We start from the raw sequence: 25,258 nt of genomic DNA on the forward strand, positions 1-25,258 counted from the left end.
ATAGCTATTAATTTACTAATTTAGGGTAAGCAAACATGAATGAAAGTTAATATTATTTATTTTTATTTGAAATACTTTATGGAGAACAGGAGAGACAGACAGATCTTCAATCCACTGGTTCACTCTCCAAATGACCACAACAGCTGAGGCTAAGCTGATCTGAAGCCAGGAGCCAGATGCCTCTTCCAGGTCTCCCATGTGGGTACAGGGTTCCCAGGCTGCTTTCCGAGGCCACAATTGGAATGGTGGCTGGGAAGCAGAGCGGCTGGGAAACAAGTCAAATGCCAGTGCTTGCAGGGGAAGGATTAACCTGTTGAGCCACCATGTCACCCCAAGATTATTTATTGAAAGGTAAATACTGACAACATTACTGAGAAACTCGACAAAATGTGTGTATAGTAATGGTGGTCTTAGACAAAATATAATAAAAGGCAGAAACCCTTCTGAAAAATGAAAAGTGTGTCAGTCAAGGTTCTGGTGTAAACCATTCAGGTGATTAATTAAAGGATGTTGACTGTCTAATGAATGAACTATTTCCAGAGGCCCAGGAGATGTAGAGACCTAGAAGGAATGACAAAGTCCCAAGGAGCTCAGGAAATGGAGCCGCTGCCATTTCCGGGCCTGCAAAGGCAGGGCAGAAGGACTGATGTCCATGCCGAGAGGGACTAAGGGTCCGCTAGAGGCTGCCTGTCCCTATGGCCTTTGGTTTAGGGTACGAAGGACTTGAGTACGATGTATAAAAATCACCTCTATGTGAGCTTTCACATGCTCGCAACAACATGGTGCTTGGATGAGAGAAAAGGAGATTGTTGGTGCAAATAACCGTCGTTCAACTTCTTCCTGACTCTGTGAGCTTGAGTAGATGTTCTACAAATGGGGATAGTAATGCAGCCCCCAACCCAGGGTTAGCACAATGGAAGGCAAATGCCATTCCGTGCCCAGCCCTTGTCCTCTCAAATAAGGTGGGCGGAATGTTTCTCTTCCCACCCTTGTAGTCAGAGCCCATCTGCCATGTTGCAGGTTCATACAAGAGAGCTCTGCACTCTGCAGCATCACTGTCTGGCAGCTGCACACCCCCTCCCCACCCCTGGTGGGCTTGGTGGGCCCTGTGAGAGGCCTTCAGTGCCTCTGGGGGCAGTGGGGCCTGGGACTGCAGTGACAGAACACCTTAAGGTCTTTTCAGAGGTGTTGTTGGGGTGCTGTTGTGAATGCCTCAAGGATTACATGGACTCGGCCTGAATAGTGTGTAAGGCAGGAAGAACAGCTGTAGCCTGAGAAGACCAGCATGGGTGTGGGAGAGCCCATGGTGAGGGGCTAGGGCAGGCTGGCCACTCCCTGATGTCACCCCTCCTCCATGGCACCCCTTCCTTCTTGCTCAGCAGTTCAGCCTGGCGGTGGCTTCTCCTTGCTCGTCTTCCTCTGGTGCTACTCAGCCTTGGGCTCTGCCTGACTGCTGGAGGCAGAGGCCCCTCCTTCCTACCCTGAGACTTGACACCTCCCAGGGCAGGGAGAGAGCCCCATCTCAGTGTCCTCTAGGACTTCTTGAACACTTCTGCCTTGGGGATGGTATCCTAGGAAATGCCTTTCCCCAGCCCCAACACACACACTTGCCCCAGAAGTCCCAGATAAAGGCAACTTGAAGCCCCACCAGTTCTTCTAAGTATGGAGGAGATGGAGTTTTGTGTTTGGATAGTGGGTCCCTGAAGGGTGAGCAGCAGACCCTCTTCCAACAACAAAGGCAACTCCAGTCTCGTCTGCAGCCTCTCACATGCTGCTGGTAAAAGGCTTTCTGCAGCAAATTAATGTGGAAAATCACAGTTCCATTCTTTTCAGCACTTGATGTTTTTAGACACATGAGTCAAGTGGACCATTTTTACATATAGACAGTCTTAGATTTTCCATGGTTCCACTTAGAATATCTCAGCTTTACCACGGAGCTGAAGCAATAGAAACTCAGTAGAAACTGTGGTAATTTGAGTTGTGAATTTTCCCCAAAGTAGCTGTGCAGTAATGATAGGAGATCAGCCGGACAAACAGCTGACGTTTCACGGTGTGCTGTGTGTTCAGGTAGGTCAGAGGCGAACTGGAGTGCCAGTGGAGACCCAGCTGGAGTTCCTGGCTCTGGCCAGGTCCTGCCCTGGCTGTTGTGGCCATTTGGGGAACGAAGAAGGCATGGAAGATCTCTGGCTGTCTCTGTCTCTGTGTGTGTGTCTATGTATCAGTTTGCCTTTCAAAAAAAGAAGTCTTTTTAAAAAGAAGCTTAGATTTATTAGATGAGTTTATTTTTTTATAGTGTTGTTTATATAGTGGAGAAGGATGTGTGCCCATGTGGGCCACTAATCAAGGTGGGGAGTGCCGAAGCATGGAGGAAGGTGGGCGGGACAGATGTTTCCTGGGATTGACATTGTTTGCCACCTTGAGCCTGGCATGAGGGAGAGGGGTCCTCTTCAGCACTAGGAACCTCAGGTATGCCAGACTTCCTCAGCAAGTTCTTCCTTTCCTGCTGCCCCGTGCACCACCCCCACCCGTGCTCAGGGCAAAGCTCACACACCCCCAGAGAGCTCAGGCAAGGGGGCACGTGTCTACCCCTTAAGGCTGTCAGCGTCAGTGTTCGCCACCTTTGTTGTCAGGGAGCTGCACCGAGGGAGACGAGACATCCTTGAAGCCTCACCCTGGCACCCTGCCCTCCCAGGCCGTGTCCTCGGCCACGTGTTTGCTGTGGGTGCTCACATGTGAGCATCCCGCTTGGCTGACATGCCCTCCTGTAGCTGTGCGCTTGAGTGCTTTGCGCATTAGGGAACCTATGAAACACTTGCTGTGGCTGCTGCCTGCAGGGCTCCAAAGCTCTTGAACGTGAACCAGTGGCTAAGTTAATAATATTATGCTATCAGTCATATTTTTTATTATTTTTCATTCACTAGTATATTTGAAGCCCTAGCCTTCATAATGGAACATTATCTACCCATAAAAAAGAATAAAATCTTATCATTTGCAGCAAAATGGATGGAACCAGAGGGCGTTATGTTAAGTGAAATACAGGAGACTCAGAAAGTAAAGTCCTGTAATGTCGTCTCATATGTGGAGGCTAAACAGAAAAGTCAGCGTGAACATACAGTAGTGTTTGCTGCAGGTTGGGAAAGGTGGGGAATGGAGAGAAAGGTTTAATGAGGAACGCCAGAACACATCTAGAGAAAAGCCAGTGAGGAATGTCCGCTTTATTATGCATAGGTTACAGCTTATAAAGGATAAGGAAGGGGAGGGCAGGAGGTCGCCTTCCGGCAGACACCCCTCCCCAAAGACACTTGACCTTCCAGTCATGTTCCACAGTGTTCCCCTTGACCTTCTAGTCATGTCAGAGGTTACACTCCACATGTAGGCCTGGAAGCTGTGTAAACTCTAAGCCACACTCACAGGTAGCAGGCGGTTGCCCACAGGACAAGTTGATTGTCTTGATCAATACAAAATCTTGACCAATCTAGCTGCCTATCTTTCCTGAAATATCATACTGTATCACAAACATGTATATAGTTGTGACAATCAAAAAATGTTCTAAGAATAATTGAGATGGAAATGCTATCTACTGACCTAATGTGATCATCACACATTGCCCACACGTACGGACCTACCACACTGGACCTAATGTGATCATCACACATTGCCCACACGTACGGACCTACCACACCGGACCTAATGTGATCATCACACATTGCCCACGCGTACGGACCTACCACACCGGACCTAATGTGATCATCACACATTGCCCGTGCGTGCGGACCTACCACACCGGACCTAATGTGATCATCACACATTGCCCGCACGTGCGGACCTACCACACCGGACCTAATGTGATCATCACACATTGCCCGCACGTGCGGACCTACCACACCGGACCTAATGTGATCATCACACATTGCCCGCACGTGCGGACCTACCACACCGGACCTAATGTGATCATCACACATTGCCCGCACGTGCGGACCTACCACACCGGACCTAATGTGATCATCACACATTGCCCGCACGTGCGGACCTACCACACCGGACCTAATGTGATCATCACACATTGCCCGCACGTGCGGACCTACCACACCGGACCTAATGTGATCATCACACATTGCCCGCACGTGCGGACCTACCACACCGGACCTAATGTGATCATCACACATTGCCCGCACGTGCGGACCTACCACACTGGACCCCCTCCCATGATGTACACTGAACACAGGAGTTTTAAAAACAAAAATGACATGATCAAGCCATGTGTATAATACATCTCCTGTGTATTTTCAAGTTTGTTAGCATAAAGTTTTTCATACAACTGTTTGTTACTGTTGTTACCTGCTCCCTTCACATTGAAAGGAAAATCATGCAATGAGCTTGTCTGTTTGGAATATGCGTTTGACTCTGATTCTTTGCTGTACCTTTTGCAGGGTCTTCCTGTATCTTCACTATTTGACATGAGCTTATTTGTCTTGTAACTTCTTAAAGATGGCATTTAGTCAATTCATTTTTAGCCTTGATTCTTTTCCATTATAAATTTTTAATGCCATAAAGCTTGCTCCAAATATACTGCTGTCAATGTATGTTACAGTTATGATACATGCTATTTTTAATTCTGTGTCTTCAAACAATCACCATTAAGGGAAAACCAAGTACATTTTGTTTGTCCTTTTGTAGCTTGACAGCCAAAATCATCTTTGTCATTTAAAAAATGACTCCTAGAGAGTTCTCTCGGTAATAGTTCAATGACTGTTGCTGTTCTAATGTGCTGCAATTGAAAACTGAAATAACGTTTACATATAGCATCAATAGAACATTAGTATGAAAGTTGTTCATGTCTGGAGTTCATATACTAATACGTGCACTATATTGAAAACTAGATTAAAGGGACAATTGGAACAACACTTGAATATCTTAAATATCAATAACTTTCTTAACATTGGTCAAGAAGGAGAATTAAAAACACATTTTGCAAGGAGTAAGAAGAAAAAAATCCCAAGTGTCCTGGGATAAATGTAGAATTTGAAACAATTGATCTGTTAGAAGGCTGAATTAATTGAAAGAAACTCACTTTTGTCTACAGGTTCCAAGAGCACAGGGACCACAGTCACACACACCCTCGGATGAGCAGGGCTGGGGCAGGCTGTGGCTCTCCAGAGTGTACCTGCTGAGCAGGAGCCACATGGAGCTCACTGCTCACTTGCTGAGCCCTCTGCGCTTGATCTAGGGAACTGATTTCCTCCTCAGGCCCTGAGACCAGCCACCCACTCAGTGCTCTGTGGTTTTCTACAAAGCTCCAGGTGTTTGACATATCTTTTATTTTTGACAATACTTACATAGTTGATAGAGCTCAAAAGGTAATGCCATTGTTTCCACATTATTGCTTTTTTTTTCTGTATTTTTTTTTCTGTATCTTCTATCCTTGAAGATAGATGATTAGCCAGTTGAGCCAATGTGCCAGCCTCTGTTTCTGTTGATTTTTGCCTTACATTGGAAAAGCTGTTGTAGTGTCTGCAAGTTTAAGATTGTTGCATTTTCTGGGTGATTTTTCTTGTTTGTTTTTAATGTCTTACTTTTATTGGAAAGTCAGATATACAGAGAGGAGGAGAGACAGAGAGGAAGATCTTCTGTCTGCTGATTCACTCCCCAGGTGGCTGCAATGGCCAGAACTGGACCAATCAGAAGCCAGGAGCCAGGAGCTTCTTAGGGATCTCCCATGTGGGTGTAGGATACCAAGGTTTGGGCCGTCCTTGTCATATTACAGGCCACAAGCAGGGAGCTAGATGGGAAGTGGAGCAGCCAGGATTAGAACCGGTGCCCATATGAGATCCCAATACATGCAAGGTAAGGACTTTAGCTGCTAGACTGCTGCACCGGGCCCCAGTTTTTCTTTTTTATCCTTAGAAATGTCCTGCTTGACAATTTTTAATACTTCTTGCATTGAAGTCTGATTTGTCTGACAGTATTATAGCTCACTTTGCTTTTGTTTGGGTTGGTGTTTGCTTTTCTTTTCTATCATATTATGTCCCTCCATAGCAGATAGATGGTCGTTTTGAAACCAGAATCTGATAGTCTCTGACAGTGCATTGATTATTCCTTCCACATTCCACACAGCTAATCCTTAACCTGTTAGGCCAGCATCCAATGTGAGGGCTGCTTCTAGTCCTGCCTGCTCCACTTTTGACCCGGCTTCCTGCTAAGGGCCTGGGAAAGCAGTGGGAAAATGGCCCACGTCCTTGGGTCCCTACACCCATGTGGGAAACCCAGAAGAAGTTCCTGGCTCCCAGCTTCAGACTGGCCCACCTCTGGCTATTGCAGCCATTTGGAGAATGAACCAACAGAAGAAAGATCACTTTTTGTCTGTCTCCTATCTGCCACCCAGTAAATTTGACTTTCAATTGAAAAAAAAAAAAGCATATGGCCTGGCATGAAGGTTCAATGGCTAAATCCTTACCTCAAACATGCCAGGATCCCATATTGGGCAGCAGTTCGTATCCTGGCTGCCTGACTTCCCATCCAGCTCCCTGCTTGTGGCCTGGGAAGGCAGTAGAGGACAGGCTAAAGCCTTGGGACCCTGTGCCTGCATACGAGTCCTAGAAGAAGCACCTGGCTCCTGGCTCCTGGCTTCAGATGGGCTCAGCTCCAGCTGTGTGGCCACTCAGGAAGTGAACCAGCAGATGGAAGAGCTTTCTCTCTGTTTCCTTCTCTCTGTAAATCCATCTTTCCAATAAAAATATTTTTAAAAAATCTTACAAAAACCAAAATCATATATTTCTTCAGAAAAAAATGAGCAAAACGTTGTGAAGATTGGTTAAGAAAACATAAAATATGCAACTAAATAAGAAATTTGTAAACTACTAACAATGCAAACAAAGTTGATAAACAAGAAGATAATTCCCTTAAAGTTTCTATAGTTTTAAGGAGTGGTCCTAAGTATAGTCAGTCTTACAGGTGAACTTTCCAAACTTGCAAATATCCTTTAAAAAGGTGAAGCTGTGAAATGTATTTTTTTGTGTTTTCTTTTACCTGAACTCAAAATCTCTATTTTTTATCTCTTTTTTTCCATGTGTTTAGTAAAAGACCATATTTCTCCTTTTCATTTCCTTTCTGTGGACTTCTTTTGTTGTTCTATTCCTAAATGTGTAGCCCTGTGTCTTTCCCTCTTATCCCCTCCCTCTTTCTACTTTATAGATAAACCCAAAGCTGTACATTTCCCCCAGAATATATACCTTCAGCAGGGCTGAGCAGCTGCTGTGAGACCAGCGTCCCCCACCCAGCCTTCGGGGCATAAGCATGAGAGCGCTGTGTGCAGCTCCGGGGTCCTCCCCAGCTGTTAGCCCAGGGCCTAGTGTCTGAGCATTGACTCACCCTTGTCCTCAGCTTCTTTGTGCCTGTGCAAACCACTGAGCCCCTCTCCACCCCCGTGTACCCAGTCACCTGCCCTTCACACTCCCTACTGTGGACAGAAGGAAACCATGGCCTGAACCTCCTTCGTGAACCCTACCGCTATGGCCTCTGGTTCCAGGCCAGGTCCTAATCCTATCTGTGCCACCCTCAGGAGGCAATGAGGCCACCAGGGGTTCTTGTAGGTAAAGTGCAGCAGCTTCACTGGCTGCCGGATCTACAGAATACCTTTAGGTTTCTGTCTAAATCCAGACTTGATGTTGGAGCTCAGCAAGGCATTTCAGGGGTGGCCGTCACCCTCCAGAGCCACTCAGGAAGATGGAACAGACCTTGTGCCAAATGTGACCACCAAACCAAAGTCAGAGCAGAAGCAAGAGGCAGGAGCTCGCTTGGGACTCCAGCATCTGGTGTTGGACCCAGTCCCCTGCTAATGTGCACCCTGGGAGGACTTAGTTCATGGAACACCAGGGTTGTATTGTAGTCTCCTGGCTTTGGCTTGGCCAGTTTCGGCTGTTCTGTACAGCTAACTGAGCCAGGCCCACAGACAAATGGCGACAGTGCCAGCACCACACAGAGCAGGAGTGAAGCATTGTTCCTGTGTTGATGAATTTGGCCCTCACCACAAATGAGGGGGCCTCATTCTCTAGCTGAAGAAGCTAGGACATCAAGAAGCTAAGGCCTCAGCCAGAACTGTCTCCTAGGAATGCCAGAGCCGACTTCTCAGACCTCTGGCTCCAAACTCGATCCCCTGACCACTGTTTCATATGGCCAGGCAGGCGCAGCTCTACTTCCGCCTCTCCACTGTTGCCCCAGTGCTCCCTCTCCCTGCAGCACCCCCAGTCTTCCTTGACTCCTTGCTTTTGCCTGCAGTTGCTACCATCTAGAATGCCTTTTCCTGGTTCAGCAACACTGTATGAATATTGTGATGCTAGTGAAGCTGCCGGGATGCGTGAGTGCCCACTGCGTACAGCACCAAGGCTTGGTGTGAATCAGCCCTTAGTTGGCATGACAGCTTTACTAGGGACACAGAGAGGCCACTTCGGGGAGTAGTGAGGTACCCCTCCCCTTCCCAGCAGGTGGTATGAGGGGAGGTCTACTCAGGAGGGTGGTCTTCCAACCTCCACCCAGTAGTAGCCATCAGGTGGTTCCCCATGCCCGCCATCAGCTTGCTATCAGGAGGCCAGTCAAAACAAAGCTTCGGGGAAGCCTGGTGATGTAGCTGGTAATGCCACCGCCTGGAACATTGGCATTTTATATGGGTGCCTGTTAGAGTCATGGCTGCTCCACTTAAAATCTAGCCTCTGTCCCCATGTAGGAGATCAGAGGGAAGCTTCTGGCTTCAGTCTGGCCCAGCCCTGGCCATTGCAGCCATTTAAGGAATGGACTAGCACCTGGTATTTCAAATAAATAAGGAAATACATCTTCAAAAAGAAGAAGAAAGAAAAGAACTAGAAAACTTAAGATAAGCATCTATAGTGTAATGTCCCAAAGGTCTAAATGAAAATCACTCATTGTGTCAAAACCCAGAAAAATCCCCATTGAAAAATTACATTCAGTGAATACCAACACCAAGTTAACACAGACTTTAGTTACTAAGCCTTTAAGCCAGCCACATAAAAACGCTGCTATAAACTAATGTACTCGAAACAAATGAACAAATAGAAAACACCATCAAAAAATTAGAAGATACATCAAAGAGTTCGGGAATTTTAGAACTGAAAAATATGTTAACTGAAGTTTTAGAACTCAGTGAATAGACTCAAGAGCAGAATGGAAAAAAAAACAAAGAATAGATAAACTGAAGCTAAAACAATAGAAATTGCCCAGGTTGAACAATGGCGGGGGGAGGGGAGAAATGAATAGAAATAGAAATGTAGGGATCTGTGACCAAAAAAAAAAAAAAAAGTAACATTTAGATCCTCAGAATCCAGAAAAGGAGAAAGAAGGTGGAAGTGAAGAGTGATGTCAAAGAGATATTGACTAGAAGTTTTTAAAATTTTATGAAACACATAGATCTATAAATTCAAGAAGCTTAGCCTCACCCCCTCACAAATGAATCTACACCAAAAATCATTATCTAAATTGAAGATGAAGAAAATCTTGAAAGCAGTGAGAGAAAGCCACATCTTACTGGTGAAGCGCTGGATGCAAGGGATGTGTTTGAGGCTGGAAAGAAGTTTTTCCCATTCTCACACTTGATGCAGAATATTTCAGTGCTGGCCATCAAATACACGGGAACTTGTCCCATCAACAGCCAGTTCTGCAGCAGATACCAGCTGGGTGTCCTATAATTCTGCTTGGTTCCATGACACTGCCTGCCAGGAGATAACATCAGATCCCACAGGTTTAAGGCTCAGTCCCTCATATAAGCCCCACTATAGGGCTTGTCACCTATACCCCCAACTGACCAGCTGTAAATTGGGGATTCCCTTGACCCCCTCCATGCATTTATTTCTTTTTCTGAAGTAGCTCTCATGCTGAGGAGAACACTTGACTTGAATTTAGCATTTGTTAGAAAGTCTATCTCAGTGGCTATAAATGAGCATTAGATGAAGAGATATAGAGGGCAGAGCACATGGGAGGTGCCCGACTCTAGGAAAATCCATGCGGCCGGTAGTCCAGAAGTTTCTCTGAGCTCTGTCTTTGGAATTTTCTGAGGCTTCACCACCTAGGAACCATTGAGTAAGTCATTGGCTGTAGGTGGTCAACTCAACCTTCAGCCACTCTCCTTCCTGGTAGTCAGGGCTGTGGCTGACGTCCCAATCCTGTAGTCACCTGATATTCTCCCTTGGCAACCAGTCCCTACCCTGAAGCCATCCGGGAGACCACCAAGAATTGCTTGCTTAGAACAAAATTCACCTATCATTCAGGAAGTGCTAAGAGATTTAGAGGCTCTATGACTTTAGTCAAGAGTCAAAGAACAGAGATTATACAAAAGATTCCCCTAGCATCAGTGTCTACATGAGTTTCAGGAAGCACAGACCAGAGACAAAGGCCTATATGTGTGTTTTCTGTTATATTATAATATCATGCAGAATTCCCAACAGAAATCCTGGAGGAAAATGGCACAATGTTCTTATGCACTGAAAAGAAATGTCAACCTGGATCCTACGCCCCATGACAACATCCTTCAGAGTTGAAGGGGAAATCAAGACAGTCTCGGAGGAGACTGAGAGAATCTGATGCTGGAAGGTTTATGCTCTAGCCATGGCTGAAGGAGGGAAGTGGCTGGACTGAAAGAGAGCATGCTCAGAGAGATTGTGGACCAGGAGGAAGCAAGAGCTAAGGTATGGCAAATGCAATAAATGTCAGTCCTCCTCTTAGTTTCCTAAATTGAGCTCAACAGTTGAAATGACAAGTGCACCATGGATGAAGAATTCACTGGATATGGGAAATATTTAAGACAGTTGAATAAGGTTTCTACATTTCACTTGAATTGCTGAAAAAAGACATGCTGTTCATTTCTACCTTGCACTCAAACTTGTAAAATGTTGATACCAATTGGTAGGTAAGTAAGATCTAGAACAAACACTAAAAATATATATGTATAAATAGATACACTCAAAATCACTATACAAAATGAAATTGCACAAAGCATTCAAGTAACACTTGGAGAGATAGATGAAATAAAACTGAAAAACAGAAGAAAAATTAGAAAACAAAAGATAAAATAGAAGATTGAACCTCCAACGTACGGGTAATTATACTAAATGTAAAGAACATCATGTAATGCTACACGAATACATTTAACAATATCCTCAACATAAGTTGTAGATAGGTGAATGGACAAGGGGTTTTCAGCAGTCAGGAAGAGTAAGTTAGGGCAAGTGGGGCCATGTGTCTGTAAAGGTGTTATAAGAGAGGAACCCTTAAAGGGATAAAATGATTCTACATTTGGACTGTGGTGGTGATTGCATAAATGTGCACCTGTGATGTGAGAGTGTAAGACTTTACATCCAGCTCCCAGCTGCCATTGTACTGTAGACAGCCAAGATGTGGCCACTGGGAGACTCATCTGTGTGCTCATGGCAGCTTCCTGTGAAGCCCTAACAGTTTCAGATTAAAAAAAAAGGTCACAGATCGAAACTTAGGCAAGTTTAAAAGGCCAACAATATATGCTTGCTGTATAAAGAAGAAATCATGTGTAAATGCTTGGGCATGACATCCTAGAAAACTAGAAATCCTAGACATCCTAGAAAACATGTCCATTATGAAAGGGTTTGGACTGAGAAATAAGATCAGAGCCATTGCCATGCAAAAAACACAGACAGGGGAAAGCCTAGAGGTCACATTCACTGATGTTTCGTGCACATGAAAGCCGTGCAAACATGCTCTGTATTTATGCGCAAGATGAATCAGCTTTCAGGTTTCGGTATCTGTATGCTGTTTTCACCTCCTGAGCATCCAATGGGATGTGGGAAGGACAGGCAAACCAAGGGCAGCTGTTTGTTGGAGGAGGAGGACAGCATGTGTGAGGAATTTAGCTTCTGTCTTCCCTGTCCATTGGAAGTCAGTAACACTCTGGAGATATCACACCAATAAGGGAGGCCCCAGAAGGTTGCTGGGCTGTGCCCTGGAGAAGACCTGCAGAAACTGAAGCTCAGCCCTCCAGGTGCCATGGCAACAGGGCCACCTTCTCGACTGGGTTGTGCTGTGCTGCTTGCTCATTCCACCGTCCTTTGATGGTCATTGTTGTGTGATTCTGCGGCTGGCCTGGCAGCTTTCTCCACCACTCCTCCTTGCCTTGTTTGTGATTTCTGCATCCGTGTGGATAAGCCTTCCGCACCTGACTTGTTTTCCTTTACCTTCTCTCTGCCATCTGTCTTACTCTGTTACCTGTCTCCATCACCTGTTCCCATGGACAAACTCAGACTTGTCAACCAGTGGCTAAATTTGTTCCTAAATAAATCCAGAAAAATCCTTTTTCCTGTCAGTAATCTGTACCTTTCCACCTCGCCTTTTTCTAGTGCCTTCCATACCAGTGATTGTTCTCATTCACAATCCATTTGCTGAACCTGCCATCTCGTCAAAAGCCCTGTCGCCTTCTTAGGGCTTCATGCTTCCCATTACATCCCAGGAGGCATCACACTCTTTAAAACAGCTTCATGTCCTTCATCTCTCCTTCTGCTTCTAGCTCATCTTGAGAATCCAACCTCTATAGGACCCAACTGCCTGCCTTGCACTTGTTCCTATGGAGCAGCAAGAGGAAAGACCTATTGCTATGCCAACTGGTCTCACCTGCCACGGGGATGATCACCAAGTCAAACTCACCCTCCCTTCCTTCTCGTCTGAACCTGTGGCTTCACCCTGTCTTAGCTGTTAATGGACTTCACCCTAGTAATGTCCGCTTCCTGTCCTTTGTCAAGGTCTCACTCCACCACCTCCTCCACATCAGCATTTAAAAAAAAACCTGGCGTCTTCCCTTGGCCTCTCCTCTCCCTCCAGTGTCTTACTCCTTGTTCCCCAACTCTTTATAGAAATTGTCAAGGAATAATTTCCATAATCCTCATCTCTGCTTCCTCTTCTTCCGTTCTCCTTTATTTGACTTATTTTTTTTTTAAGTTTTTAGAAGATTTTTAAGCTAAGTTTAGATTTACAGAAGGGCTGCAAAAATAGTACCAAGAAGTTCAGTACATCTTTAACACAGCTTTCCCCGATGTTAACATCTGATAGGACCCATTCTTTTTTTAATTCAGTCTAACAGCACCTCATAACTCCACCAGAAATGTTCTTATCGAGGTCACAAATGACCTCGACTGTCTTCAGCCACAGCCAGTTTTTGTTTTAGTCTGTTCTCAGTATCCACCACAGCAGGATTCTCCCGGAAACATCTTTACTTCCTTGGTTCTCTCCACACAGTCACTGGACTTGGTCGTTCCTGTATTCTCAGTGTCTAATTAGAGAACCCCAGACCTTGATCTTGACCTTATGCCTCACCTCCTGGTGCTTACTTCCTGTGGAATCACATCTATTTCCAACACCTTAAAAAAGTCCAATAGCTGAGGAGTCTGAAAGGCGCATCCCAAGCCTAGCCTTGTCCTGGTACCGTCGGCTCACATCCAGTTGCCTACTTTGCAGCTGTTTGAAGAAGCTATCACAAAAGCCACAGAGCTCTGGGTTTTCCTGCCTCTCCTTGAGCCACTGCTGTCTCCACAAATAGAACTCTGTACTTTTGTACTATAGAAGGCCAAGCTGTGGCCACTGGGAGACATCTGTATGATCATGGCAGCTTCCTCCTACTCCTCTGGCGTGCCCCTCAGCCTCCCCAGAGTTCAGCCAGGTTTTGTTTGTTTGTTTGTTTGTTTTTCCTAAAGATTTAGGCCATCCTCCACTGCTTTCCCAGGCCATAAGTAGGGAGCTGAATGGAAAGTGGAGCAGCTTGGACCAGAACCAATGTCCATAGGGGATGCTGGAACTGCAAGGCACAGATTAACCTGTTGAGCCACCACATTAGCCTCAGCCACTTATCTCCTTCACAACTCTCACTTTGCTAAAACATCTGCTATGTTTGGATGGGAAGCATCTGTGCCAAAATCTACCATGCTGGTTGTGGCTCATAGCAGGTGGTGACAGTGGGGAGTGTTGGTGCAGGTTTGTGTTCTCAGAGCAGCTGAGCTTGGCTGCACCTAGAAGGCCCAGATGTTGGAAGAGCATGAGTAGGTTGGATCAGCCATGATGGTGGTCAAGGAGAGATGCAGCTTTGCAGAGGGTGTAGAGATTGGCCGCTGCAATGCAGCTTCCAGCCCAGGCTGCAGAGGTGCCTGAGGGTCAAGCTACTGTCTGGGATGTCTCTACCCTTCATCCAAGTGCCTGGTTGAGTCCTGGCTACTCCCATTTCCAATCCAGCTCCCTGTGGAGGCATCTCAGAGGCAGCAGGTGCTGGCCCAGGAACTTGAGTCCCCAGACCCCCACATGGGAGGTCCAGCTGAAGTTACTGACCCCTGGCTTCTGCCTGGCCCAGCCTGGCTGCTGAGAGCAATTAGCTGGAGGATTTCATGATCTCTTTCTCTCACCCTGTTGTCCTGCCTTTCAAATCAGTCAGTCCATGAACAGTGACAGGTAGCTGTTCTGGGTATGTGTACAACTGTGCCTGTTGTCAGCTTATCCAATCCCCATTGCTTTCCTCATTTTTGTATTTCTGCTGGATTTAGAGTTTTCTGAGAAGTAAGTGTTAAAAAAAATCTTCCATGGTTACTGCAGATTTACCAATGTCTCCTCTATTTTTGTTGCTTTTTGATTAACATATTTTGAAGCCAATTATTTATATAGCGATTACCAGGTGCCAGGCACCGTCCTCAGTTCTTTCCAAATATGAACTCATTTAATCAATGTGAAGTGTCCTAACAATGGGAGATTAGTTCAGAAAATTATACAGTAAGAGCTTTGAGAAAAATGTAATAAAAGTTTATTGATTAACAAGGAAAATTGTTCATGATATATCATGAAATGAAAAAGGCAAGTTACCAGGCAGTTTATACAAGTTGATTGCTTTTTTGTGATGAAAAGAAATGTTCTCTATACATTAACTAAAAGGGTCTGGGAGTGTATATACCAAAATGATGACATAGATTATCTTTGAGAAAATTACGGGTAATCATGATTTTCTTGTTGCCATGAGGCACCTTCAGAAAGTTCATGGACAGTGTTTATTATGGAAAAGTTTACATGTATTTCAACATTTTTTTGCAACAAAATAAATCACTTTTAAGTTTTACTTCTCCATGAACTTTTTGAAGTGCCCTTGTAAATATGTATATTTAAAGGTTTTTTTTCAATTAACTTTAAGAGGCAGAAAGAAGACATAGAGCTTCCTTCTATCCACTGGTTCGCACCCCAGATGTCCACAGCGTCCAAGGCTGGGGCGACAGCTGTCTAGCATTGGTTCCTGGCTGTGAGTCCAGCTCACAGCTAATGCGCAGCCTGGGAGGCAGTGGTGATGGCTTATATATTTGGGTTCCTGTCTAGACTTGGGTTTGATATACAGTCCAATCCCAGCCATTGTAAGCATTTAGGGAGTGAATCAGTGAATGGGAACTCTTGCCTTCTCTAGCTGCCTCTCAAATAAACCAATAAATAAAGGCTGATTTTTTAAAAATGAGCTGGTTTAGGAAGGATTGGAGTTTCCCAGTGCATAGCCAAGAGGAGAGGGAACAGAACAGCCTAGGAACTGAGAGAGCAACCTGAAGCCGGGCAGCCCATGAGGAGATGCCAGCTTTCTATGTGTTGTCAGACTTTCATCACTATAGCAAAATACCTGGATGGAAAATGTACAAAGAAAAGAAGTCTGTCTAGCCTTCTGCTTTGGCGACTGGAAACCCCAATAGCACAGCACTAGCTCATGAAGGCATCAGGGTGACAGAGTGTGAGATAAGAAGTAATCTCATGGCCAAACAGGAAGCCAGTACCAAGCATCGCACCTGGCCAACCATAAAATTCCAGTAGGACTGACAGCTTCGAGTCCAGCACGTGGGTGGTGTATGTGTGTGTGTTGCAGGGAGAGGGTGGTAAGGGTGGGATTGGTATGAGGGCAGGGCTGAAACTTAGGTTAAGCCTGAGGAAATGGAGCAGAGAACATCATTCTGGGCTGGAATGGGAAGGTCGCCCAGGGACGCATCGCTCAGTGGAGCCTCACGTTTGCTGTAGGCTGAGGTTGAGCTCTCACCAAGAGCTGAAGCTAGAGATGTCCCTTCTCCCTGTACAGGAGACTAGTACATGTGTAGTGATCCCATCACTCAAGAGAAACAGAGGCAGGCCCCAAGGTGTCATTTTATCAAATGCTGAAAATAGAAATAGTCCACTGTTCCCGGGCAGGAGTGCTCATCCTGTGCTAGTGCCACCATGAATTGGCACATCCTTTCTGAAGGGCAGCTGGATCGTGGGATCAGAGTCTGAAATAGAACCTGAGTGTACCAGCAACTCTGCTTCTAGAACTAAGACGTACCCATGAACAGAAAAGCAAGTTATTTGGACAAATGATTCTGAACTGTCTTGATGTGTTCTGAAGGTCTGTTTGAAGGTATCCATGGATTTCCGCTCTTCCCACTTACACATGAAAACCAGCTGGACAAGTTCTGGGACAATTCCTTATGCAGTGAAGACTGGAAACGCACTGAACACTTGACTTGCTTGACACCCCTTAAGGATGTCATCTCTGCCTTTGTCAATATTTTGTGCTGTCCCTGTCTTGGTCTGTTAGGGCTGCTTTGTATAACAAACTACCATTAAATAAGTCCTTGACAACAACAGGAATGTATTTCTAACAGTCCTGGAGGCTGGAAAGGCCACAGTCAACATACTAGTAGGGTTGGTGTCTGGTGGGGGCTTTCTGGGTTGGATGTGTCTTTCCACAGTGCAAGGGACAGGCAGCTCTTGGGGCTTCTTGTATAAGTTATGGTCACTTCCCTGAGGCCCGACCTTTGAAACCATCACATTGGTGATTCAGTTTCAGCATGTGAATCTAGGGTACAGGATACACATTCAGACCAAAGGCAGGCTCTTGCCTGGATGTTGTCCACCCATTGCATGTTTGGTTAAACTTATTTCTAAATGTGTCACAGGTTTGGTTACTATTGACGTAGGGATTTAATTTTTTTTTCTTTGTATTCCTAATTGGCCATCCCTGGATGACAGCAATGCTATTATTGATTGTTGATTGTTGATCTTGTGCCTGATTAATGCTTCCTGTAAGTCTCATCTACATTCTCTACATGTACGAACGTAATTAACAGTGTAGCAACCCCGCATGTGTATTAATAGTATCTCTAATTTACAGTGTGAAAAAGAGGCCATTGTCAAGTCGATTTCTTGTAGACATCTCTTCGATTTTCCAGATAGATGACTGCATTGCCTGTAAATAGTGACGACTGTCTCTCTCTAGTAACAGCACACGTGCTTGCTCTGTTGCTGGTTCACTTGCATCAGCTCAGACTAATTCTGTGGAGCACCTGCAGGAGCACGCCACAGTCGGTGTACTTTCTCACTTCACCAGGAATTCTTCTCATGTTCCCCCTACTTAGACATTTGCTGAAGAGTCCCAGGGAAAAAAATTTATTCAATTAAAGAAGATAACATCTTACACACGGATTACTATGAATGTTTACTATGATTTAGTTTTGAATTTCACTCAGTGTTTTTTCCAGTATCTATGGAGATGAATGCATGTTTTCCCCCCTTTAATCTGCTAATGAAATGAGTGACATTGATGGTTTTTCTAACATTAAATTTTCCTTGCATTCCTGTGCTGATCTCTACTTGGCATTTTTAAAAACGTACTGCTGGATTTGACTTGCTAATCAGTATTTTATTTAAGATTATTTCCATCTGTTTTTCCCTGAGCTAGGCTGTAATTTCCCTTGCTGGTGGCGCTCTGGACTGGGTTCCCTGTCAGCTTTGTGCCTGTTGTAGAAATGACTCCACTGTACATAACAAGTAAGCATCAGTGATAAATGACAGTGACCAGGGCCAGGAGAATGGTGTGGCCAGGAGCTGCCGACCCTGCTCCGCTTCTCCAGGGAGTTCCCAGCCCTCGTCTCTCATTGTCTCGTCCTTCACTCCTGGAGGCAAGGTGACCCTCTGAACACCATTGTCCTTTCCACGCAAGGTGGATTGGGATGGTTTCTCCTGCTGATTTGGAAGATGAAATCTTGCCCTGAAGCTGCTGTTTCATTGGCCACTACTGTCACTGGGTGCTGCAAGGTGCAGGGAAGCTGGGAAGAGGAGGGTTTCGTTTTCCCAGCCAACTTGAGTCGAGTCAGGCAAGAGTGGTGAGTTCATTGGCCAAGGAATTGGTTATGCCCTATGTCTGCCCCTGCTTCCAGACAAGTGCATAAGATGGTTCAGCAGAGTTCTCCCCTGGCTTGTCTCATCCTGGTAATATTTTTTTTAAAAGATTTATTTTATTTTTATTACAAAGTCAGATATGCTGAAAGGAGGAGAGATAGAGAGGAAGTGGAGCTGCCGGGATTAGAACCAGCGGCCATATGGGATCAAGGCGAGGACCTTAGCCACTAGGCCACGCTGCCGAGCCCCATCCTGGTAATATTTTATACGCAAATATTTGATGTCACTTTCAGAATATCTTAAGCTCACTGGGCTCTTCAATTTGTCCACTTTCTGTATGGAGAGTTTCATTATTTGTATTTCTCTAGAATTTGTTCATTTATCACTTTTTAAAAGGTTTATTTTCTTGGGAAGGCAGATTTAAAGAGAAAAGGAGAGACAGAAAGAAAGATCACCTGTCTGCTGGTTCACTGTCTAAGTGGCCTCAATGGCTTGAGCTGAGCTGATCCAAAGCCAGGAACCAGAAACTTCTTCTGGGTCTCCCGTACGGGTGTAGGGTCCCAAGGCCTTGGGCCATCCTCCACTGCTTTTCCAAGCCAAAAGCAGGGAGTCAGGTGGGAGTTAGCCCGTGCAAGGCGAGGATTTAGCCACTGAGCCATCACATTGGACCCTCCATTTATCATTTAAAGTGTGATTATGGGAGTGAAAATTTGGCCCAGAAGTTAAGAGAGTGGTCAGTCTTCCCCATGGGAATACTTGGGTTTGGGTGCCAGCTCCAGCTTTCTGCTAATGCAGACCCTGGCAGGCAGCAGTGATGGTTCAAGTCATTGAAAGCCTACCTCCGTCAGGGGAGACCTGGACTGGGTTCTTGGCTCCCAGTTTTGGCCTGGCCTGGTGCAAGCCATTGTGGCCATTTGGGGAATGAACCAGAGGGGTGATATGAGGGAGCGCTCACTCTCTTTCTCTCACTCTCTTGCATTTCCCTGCCTCTCAAATACATTATTTTTTAAAATAAAATGTACAATGATATGCTACGTGGCATGTTCTTGGGATTTTTAGGTTTCTCCCTTTTGCCTGAAGTTAAATTGTATATTTTCTTAAAATGAACGTGCCTCTCCCTCCCCATTCCCTTGCTTCCTCCTCCACATCTCTCGCTCTCTTTCTTTTCTCTCTCAGAGAAAAGATTGGCTAATGGCCAATTTCATGTTCTTCGGAAAGAATAAGCTTTGAGTTTTATGAATAAACATTGATGGGATTTAAAAATACAAAAGCAATTTTTGCTATTACCAATTGCTTTCCTTCCTTCTTTGCTGTGTTTGTTTCTTCCCTAAAATTTGGGGTTCATGACTTAGTTCATCTATTTTCTTTTTCAAAACCTTGGAAAGTGAGTACAAGATAATGAATACTTACCACAGTAATTTGGAAAATTGAATAAACTTAATATTTTGCCATGATTTATTTTAGTTTTTTAAATTTATGTTTAAATTCCGTCTTTTCTCAAGTCCCTTTCCTCCCTGCCTCTTTCACTGTCTGCCATTCAATTTTATACTTTACTAATTCTGTATGTTTGTAAACAATGTGTATAATTGTTCTGCATGCATTAAAACTCTGTTTATCATACTGTGAATCGTGCTTTGCAGGTTGTTTTGCCTGCCAGCATTAGGTTGTGAGGCGTAGCGATGTTGATATACTTCATTTGTGTTCATGACTGCAAGAAAATACCACTGTCTATGACTTGTGTATCTAGCTTCCAGTTAATGGACCTTTAGGTTGTTACTATTAACTGGTACAAATAATGAACATCCTTGTACATTTCTCCTCCTCTACAGAAATGAGATGTTCTGTAGGTTGAATGTCTGAATTGAAATTCCTAGGTTGTGTGCCATGTGAATCTTCAGCTTGCACTAGAAACTACCAAAAATATCCCCCAAAGCAATGGTGCCCGTGGATGATCCTATCAGTAGTGCCCTGGATTCCCAGTGTGCCACCCCCCACCAACTCTGGTTTATTGCCACACTTTATAATGTTTGCAAGCAAATGGGTATGAAACAGCCTCTTACTATCCTGTAATAGGAATGTTCCGACTTGGATGAACTTCACAGCATTCTCATATGTTTACTTCTCATTTACCTTTCTTCTCTTATGAGCTTCCCTTCGCACTCTGCTCACTTTTCTATCCAACTTTTTGTCTTTTCCCTCCCCAGTGGCCAGAGCTCTTTTCACTAGTGGGCGCTAGTTCTCAGTCACTTTCAGGCATTGCACTGTCTGCTTTCTCCTTCCCTGGCATGTCTGGTTTTGTTATGGTATCTTTTATCATCTGAACGCTTTAATTTTAAGATCGTATAGTTAATTAGGTACATCCTTTGTGCCTTGTTTAAGAAGCGCTTCCTGAGGCAGGTGTTTGCCCAACAGTTTTGACTTCCCTTGGGTCTCTGTCTGCTCATGTGTGGGAGCAGCAGTGATCAGGCCATCGGGCACCTCCCACCCTGCAGACTGCCTGCTCCTCAGGCATTGCTGGCATTTGGGACTGAATGAGTGGATGGGAGCTCTTGCTCTCTGCCTCTTAAAAAGAAAAAAAATTTTTCTGTCCCCCAATAGCATAAAGATACAAATTCCCCTAATTTAGGCACTTAATCCATGTGAAATTTATTTTGTGCATAGTATGACAAAGAATTAATTTTTAAATTTCCATATAAGTAATGCATTTTCCAGAAAATTTTATGTAATAGTCTATTATTTCACCAGCAGTTAATTATGACATCACTGTAGTATCTGGTTTTATAGATTTGGGGCTCATTTTGCACCAACTATTCTGTTGAGTGAATTTTTAAAAATCTGTACCATGATAGCATTATACTACAGTTCCTTACATCTTCATTTTTCCAATTTATTCTCATGAGTCTTCACTCATCCATATGACTTCCAAGGTTAGTTTTTGCTCTATTTTACCAAGCAGTTGTTTCTGTGATTGGAGGTTCATCCCCTCCCCATCCTCCTTCCCTAGTATTTTATTGATTACTGCTAGAGGTTTGGAAATGCTCAGATTTTTGCCTGTTGATTTTGTGACTTACCATGTTATAGGAAATATTTAAGGTATTGAATGTCTTGAGTTTTTAAGGCGAAAGTAGTATTACTGCAAATAATAATGACAACAGCTAATAACGACCTGACGTAAGAACAGTGTGTTGTGTACAATATATACAGTATTGCTCTGTCCATGAAATCAACTGAGTGAAGAGTGAGCTCGAAGGTTCCAGGAGCCTTCATTTTGTCCTCACCAGAACACCACAGCAAGCTCTGCTGCCTTCTCCCATTTCACCACAGGTGAGGACAGAGAGGTGGGCTGGGGCTTAGTGGCTTTCCAAGGTCACCCAGGAGGGGGAGGGTGACGTTGGCACTTGGCCTCTGGGCTTTTTCAGTCAACCATCATACCAAACTGTCTCTCTGAAAATAGAGCTTTACTGCTTCCTTTTAATATCTTTCTCTTGTGTAATTGAACTATACTGTCTCCCTCAATGTCTCGGCCTCATCCTTCACAGAGGAAGCAGCAGCCCTTAGAAGTTGCTGAAGGGCTTTGTCCCTCCTGACACCATCACCTCCGATGCCCTGACACCAACAGGGCATCCAGCGATCCGGTGCAGTCTTGATGGTGATGTCTCACAGTCAGCACCAGACCCCACAAGTTTAAGGGCTCCATCCCACAAGATATCAGCCATTAGTGGGTTACCCAGGACACCCACATTTCTGCCTAGTGAACTACGTATTTGGGGGTGCCTGTCACCACTCCCCTCAGGGTCTTTAGTCCCTCTCTCCCAGAACTAAGGAAAGTGCTTAAATTCCTGTTACTGGATTATTACACAGAGTGTAACTTAGGGGAGCCATAGAGGAAATTGTAGAGGGAGACATGGGTGAGGGGAGTGGAGCTTTCACAACCTGTCTGGACACGACCCTCCCAGCACACTCATGTGTTCACCAACCAAGAAATTCCCCAATCTGATGTTGAGAGGTTTTTCTGAAGGCATCATTACAGAGGTGTGATTGATTGACCAACTCATTGGCCATTGGTGATTGAAGTCCATCTGTAGCCCCTTCACCTCCCCCAAGATCGGGGGTGGGGCTGAAATCCCCAACCTTCTGATCATGACTTGGTCTTTCTGTGGAACAGTCCTTACCAGGAAGCTGTCTGGGAACCCATAGCCCCAAAGTACCTTGTGAGCATATAAAAGATTCTCACTTTGCCAAAGATTCTGAGAGGTTTAGGAGCTCTGTGCCAGGAATCCAAGAAGATGATCTCATATTTATTTTGTATTATACTAGAGTCCTTCCACATCCCCCAAACATACACACTTGCAGCTTCATATCCAGTCCATGTCTGCCCTGTTACATAGGCAACGTGTGCTTGCACCTGCTTCACATGGGCTTTTCCTGTTTATGGTGCCAACATATTGGCCAAGCATTATTTAGAGTGCTTCTTTGAAGGGTGAGGTTAATATTTAAATCTGAATAAAGCACATTACCTTCCTTGGTGGAGTGAGTCTCATCTCGTCAGCGGAAAGCTTGCATCTGTCATTTTATGGGGTATACATTTTACTATATGCAATTTATAGATACATGTGACATTTTTCTGTATATGTCACATTTTAAAACCAGTGATACAAAAATTTAGTGAGAATTGAAATCCAATAATAATTTAACAAGGTTGGTGGATACAAAACTTAATAAAGCTCCATAGCTAGGGTGAGCATTTGGAATAGTGATTCAAAATGCCACTTGAGACAACTGCATACCTTGTTGGAATACTAGGTATACGTCCCAGCTCTGTTCTCAGTTCCAGCTTCCTGTAAATGTTCATCCTGGGAGGCAGCAAGTGATGACTCAGTCCTTGAGTCCCTGTCACCCTCATGACAGACCTAGATTCAATTTCTAGCTTCTCACCTTGGCCTAGCCCAGCCCAACTATTGCAGGCACATGCAGGAGCTAGCCAGCCAAGAGAAGATGTCGCTCTGTCTCTCTGGCTCTGCATAGAAGTGTCTCTCTCTCTACTTTTCAATAAAATAAACAAAACATTTTTTAAGCTTCATAGCATTTCTTCACATCACTTAAAAAATGCAATAAATGGGATATTGTTTGTGACAACAATAAAATGCCTAGTATGTAGGACGTGCCTTAGCAAACAGTAAGGCACTCTGCAGGGAGATTTTTAAGTTTCTTTTAAAGACCTGAAAAGCACAGAGACATTGAATGCACTCAGTATTCTTGAATGAAGGTGACAACATTATACAGATGTCAAGTATCCCCAAATTAATTACAGCTAAAATGCTGCCCACTTTTGTCAGTGGTGGTAATAGGTGTCTGGCTTTGTTTTTCTCAGTATTCACCTGACATAAAAGTGGTGTTCATGAGGACTTGGCACCTGAAAATAAACTCAGCATCTAAAAAATAAAACTGTTAATAAGCAGAAAATGATGGGGGAGTTGTTTTCTTAGTATTTTGAAGTGTGAAAGATGGTTATAGATTCATGGGAGATTGCAAGATGGACCAGAGAAGCCCTATTATCCATAGTACATCTTAAGCTCTTGCAGCAAAAATCACCAGATGAGATGAATTTCCACTCAACAAAGGACACTTGAGACAAAGGCAACAGGCAGGTGACAGATCTGGAGCAAAATATTTCCCAAGTGAGAAACTGATAAGGGACTGATGTCCACCAACCCATAGATAGACAGAAATGTACTCCTATAAATCAGCAGGGGAAGCACTGTAGCTATGTTAGCAGGAGAGGCAGAGGATTAAAATAGAGCAAAAGACACCAAAGGCCAGCCAGCACAAGCAGAGACAGTGATGGACTGGAAAACGGAACAGCAGAGCATTGCAGCCTTTCAGGCTGTCAGGAGCCCCAGCTGGCTCTGTCCGGTGCTGGGCAGAGCCTCTGGTACTGGGTGGGTATGGCTGGGCAGAGGTGGGAGTGGTGCCAGTGTGTGGATCTAGGGAGGTTTCTGAGGTGCCTGCCCATAGCCTGAGGGTGGGAGCTCACAGCACTGATGTGCAAGGAGTTGGCGCCCCTGGCACATGCCTGCACCAGAAAATGGGTGCAAGCACACCTGGGTAGAGGCCTTTACCTGTTAAGGCCCCGGGCAGCATGCAGGGATCCTGAACAGGTGAGACATGAGGACAGAGAGCTGTGGAGACAGAGCTCAGGATGGTTTTCACACCAGGCCCCTCCTACCTTATCTGAGGAGGCCTTCTAGCAGGGCAGAACCCCAAAGTCCCTTCAGTGCAGCCCTTCTGCTCTCTGCTTATTTCTGCCCTAGCCCCTTTCAGCCTTAGGAACGGATCAGAAATGTGGAACTGTCCCTATGTGAACTGTAGTGTCTTTCCTGGCCACCTGAGGCTCCTGGCTCCCCTCTGAGGCTGGCTCCCAGCCCTGCTGCTCACCTCCCCTCATCCCTAGCCTTCTCACCCCTGCTAGTGGCCACCAGCCCTGCCTTGCTCCAACCAGCCACATGCACAAGGTCCCAACTGCCTTCTTTCTCCTCAGGGCCACTTACTCAGCTCATTTTTCTCAGCTCGCACATCAGTTCTGCAGTGACCTCAGAACCTACTGCAATGGACACTCCACAGCTCCCTGCCCCTCATCTGTATTGCCCTAACCAGCTCCAGTCCCAGAACAATCCCCCTCCCTGCTCACCGGGAAGTGGAACACCTGAGCTACCCCAGGCCCCCCACACAAGGAGAGAGCTCCCTTGCTGGCTGGAAAAGGCATCTGGTACATCTCCCTGGGGATGGCACTTCTGGGTCCCAGAACCTGCCCCTGTTTGTGAGCTGGGGCCGCTTAGAGCCTTGGACCTCTTGACATCTCCTTGGTGGAGGCAAGTGGAAAGTGAAACCCAACTCCTCAGCTACACCTGCCCCATTTGCTTCTTTGATGGTTGTGATCCTAGCAGTTTCCCTTCCAACTCGTCCCTGTGTCCCTACAAGTCCCTCTCCTCTGCCCCGTGGCCAACACTTCCCCCTCTGGATGCAAACAAGGTGGGCTCCCCAGGACACTCCACTTCCTCCTTTCTCTGTTCCTGGT

Source organism: Ochotona princeps, chromosome 21 (genome assembly GCF_030435755.1).
Source record: "Ochotona princeps isolate mOchPri1 chromosome 21, mOchPri1.hap1, whole genome shotgun sequence".
NCBI classification, from domain to species: domain Eukaryota; kingdom Metazoa; phylum Chordata; class Mammalia; order Lagomorpha; family Ochotonidae; genus Ochotona; species Ochotona princeps.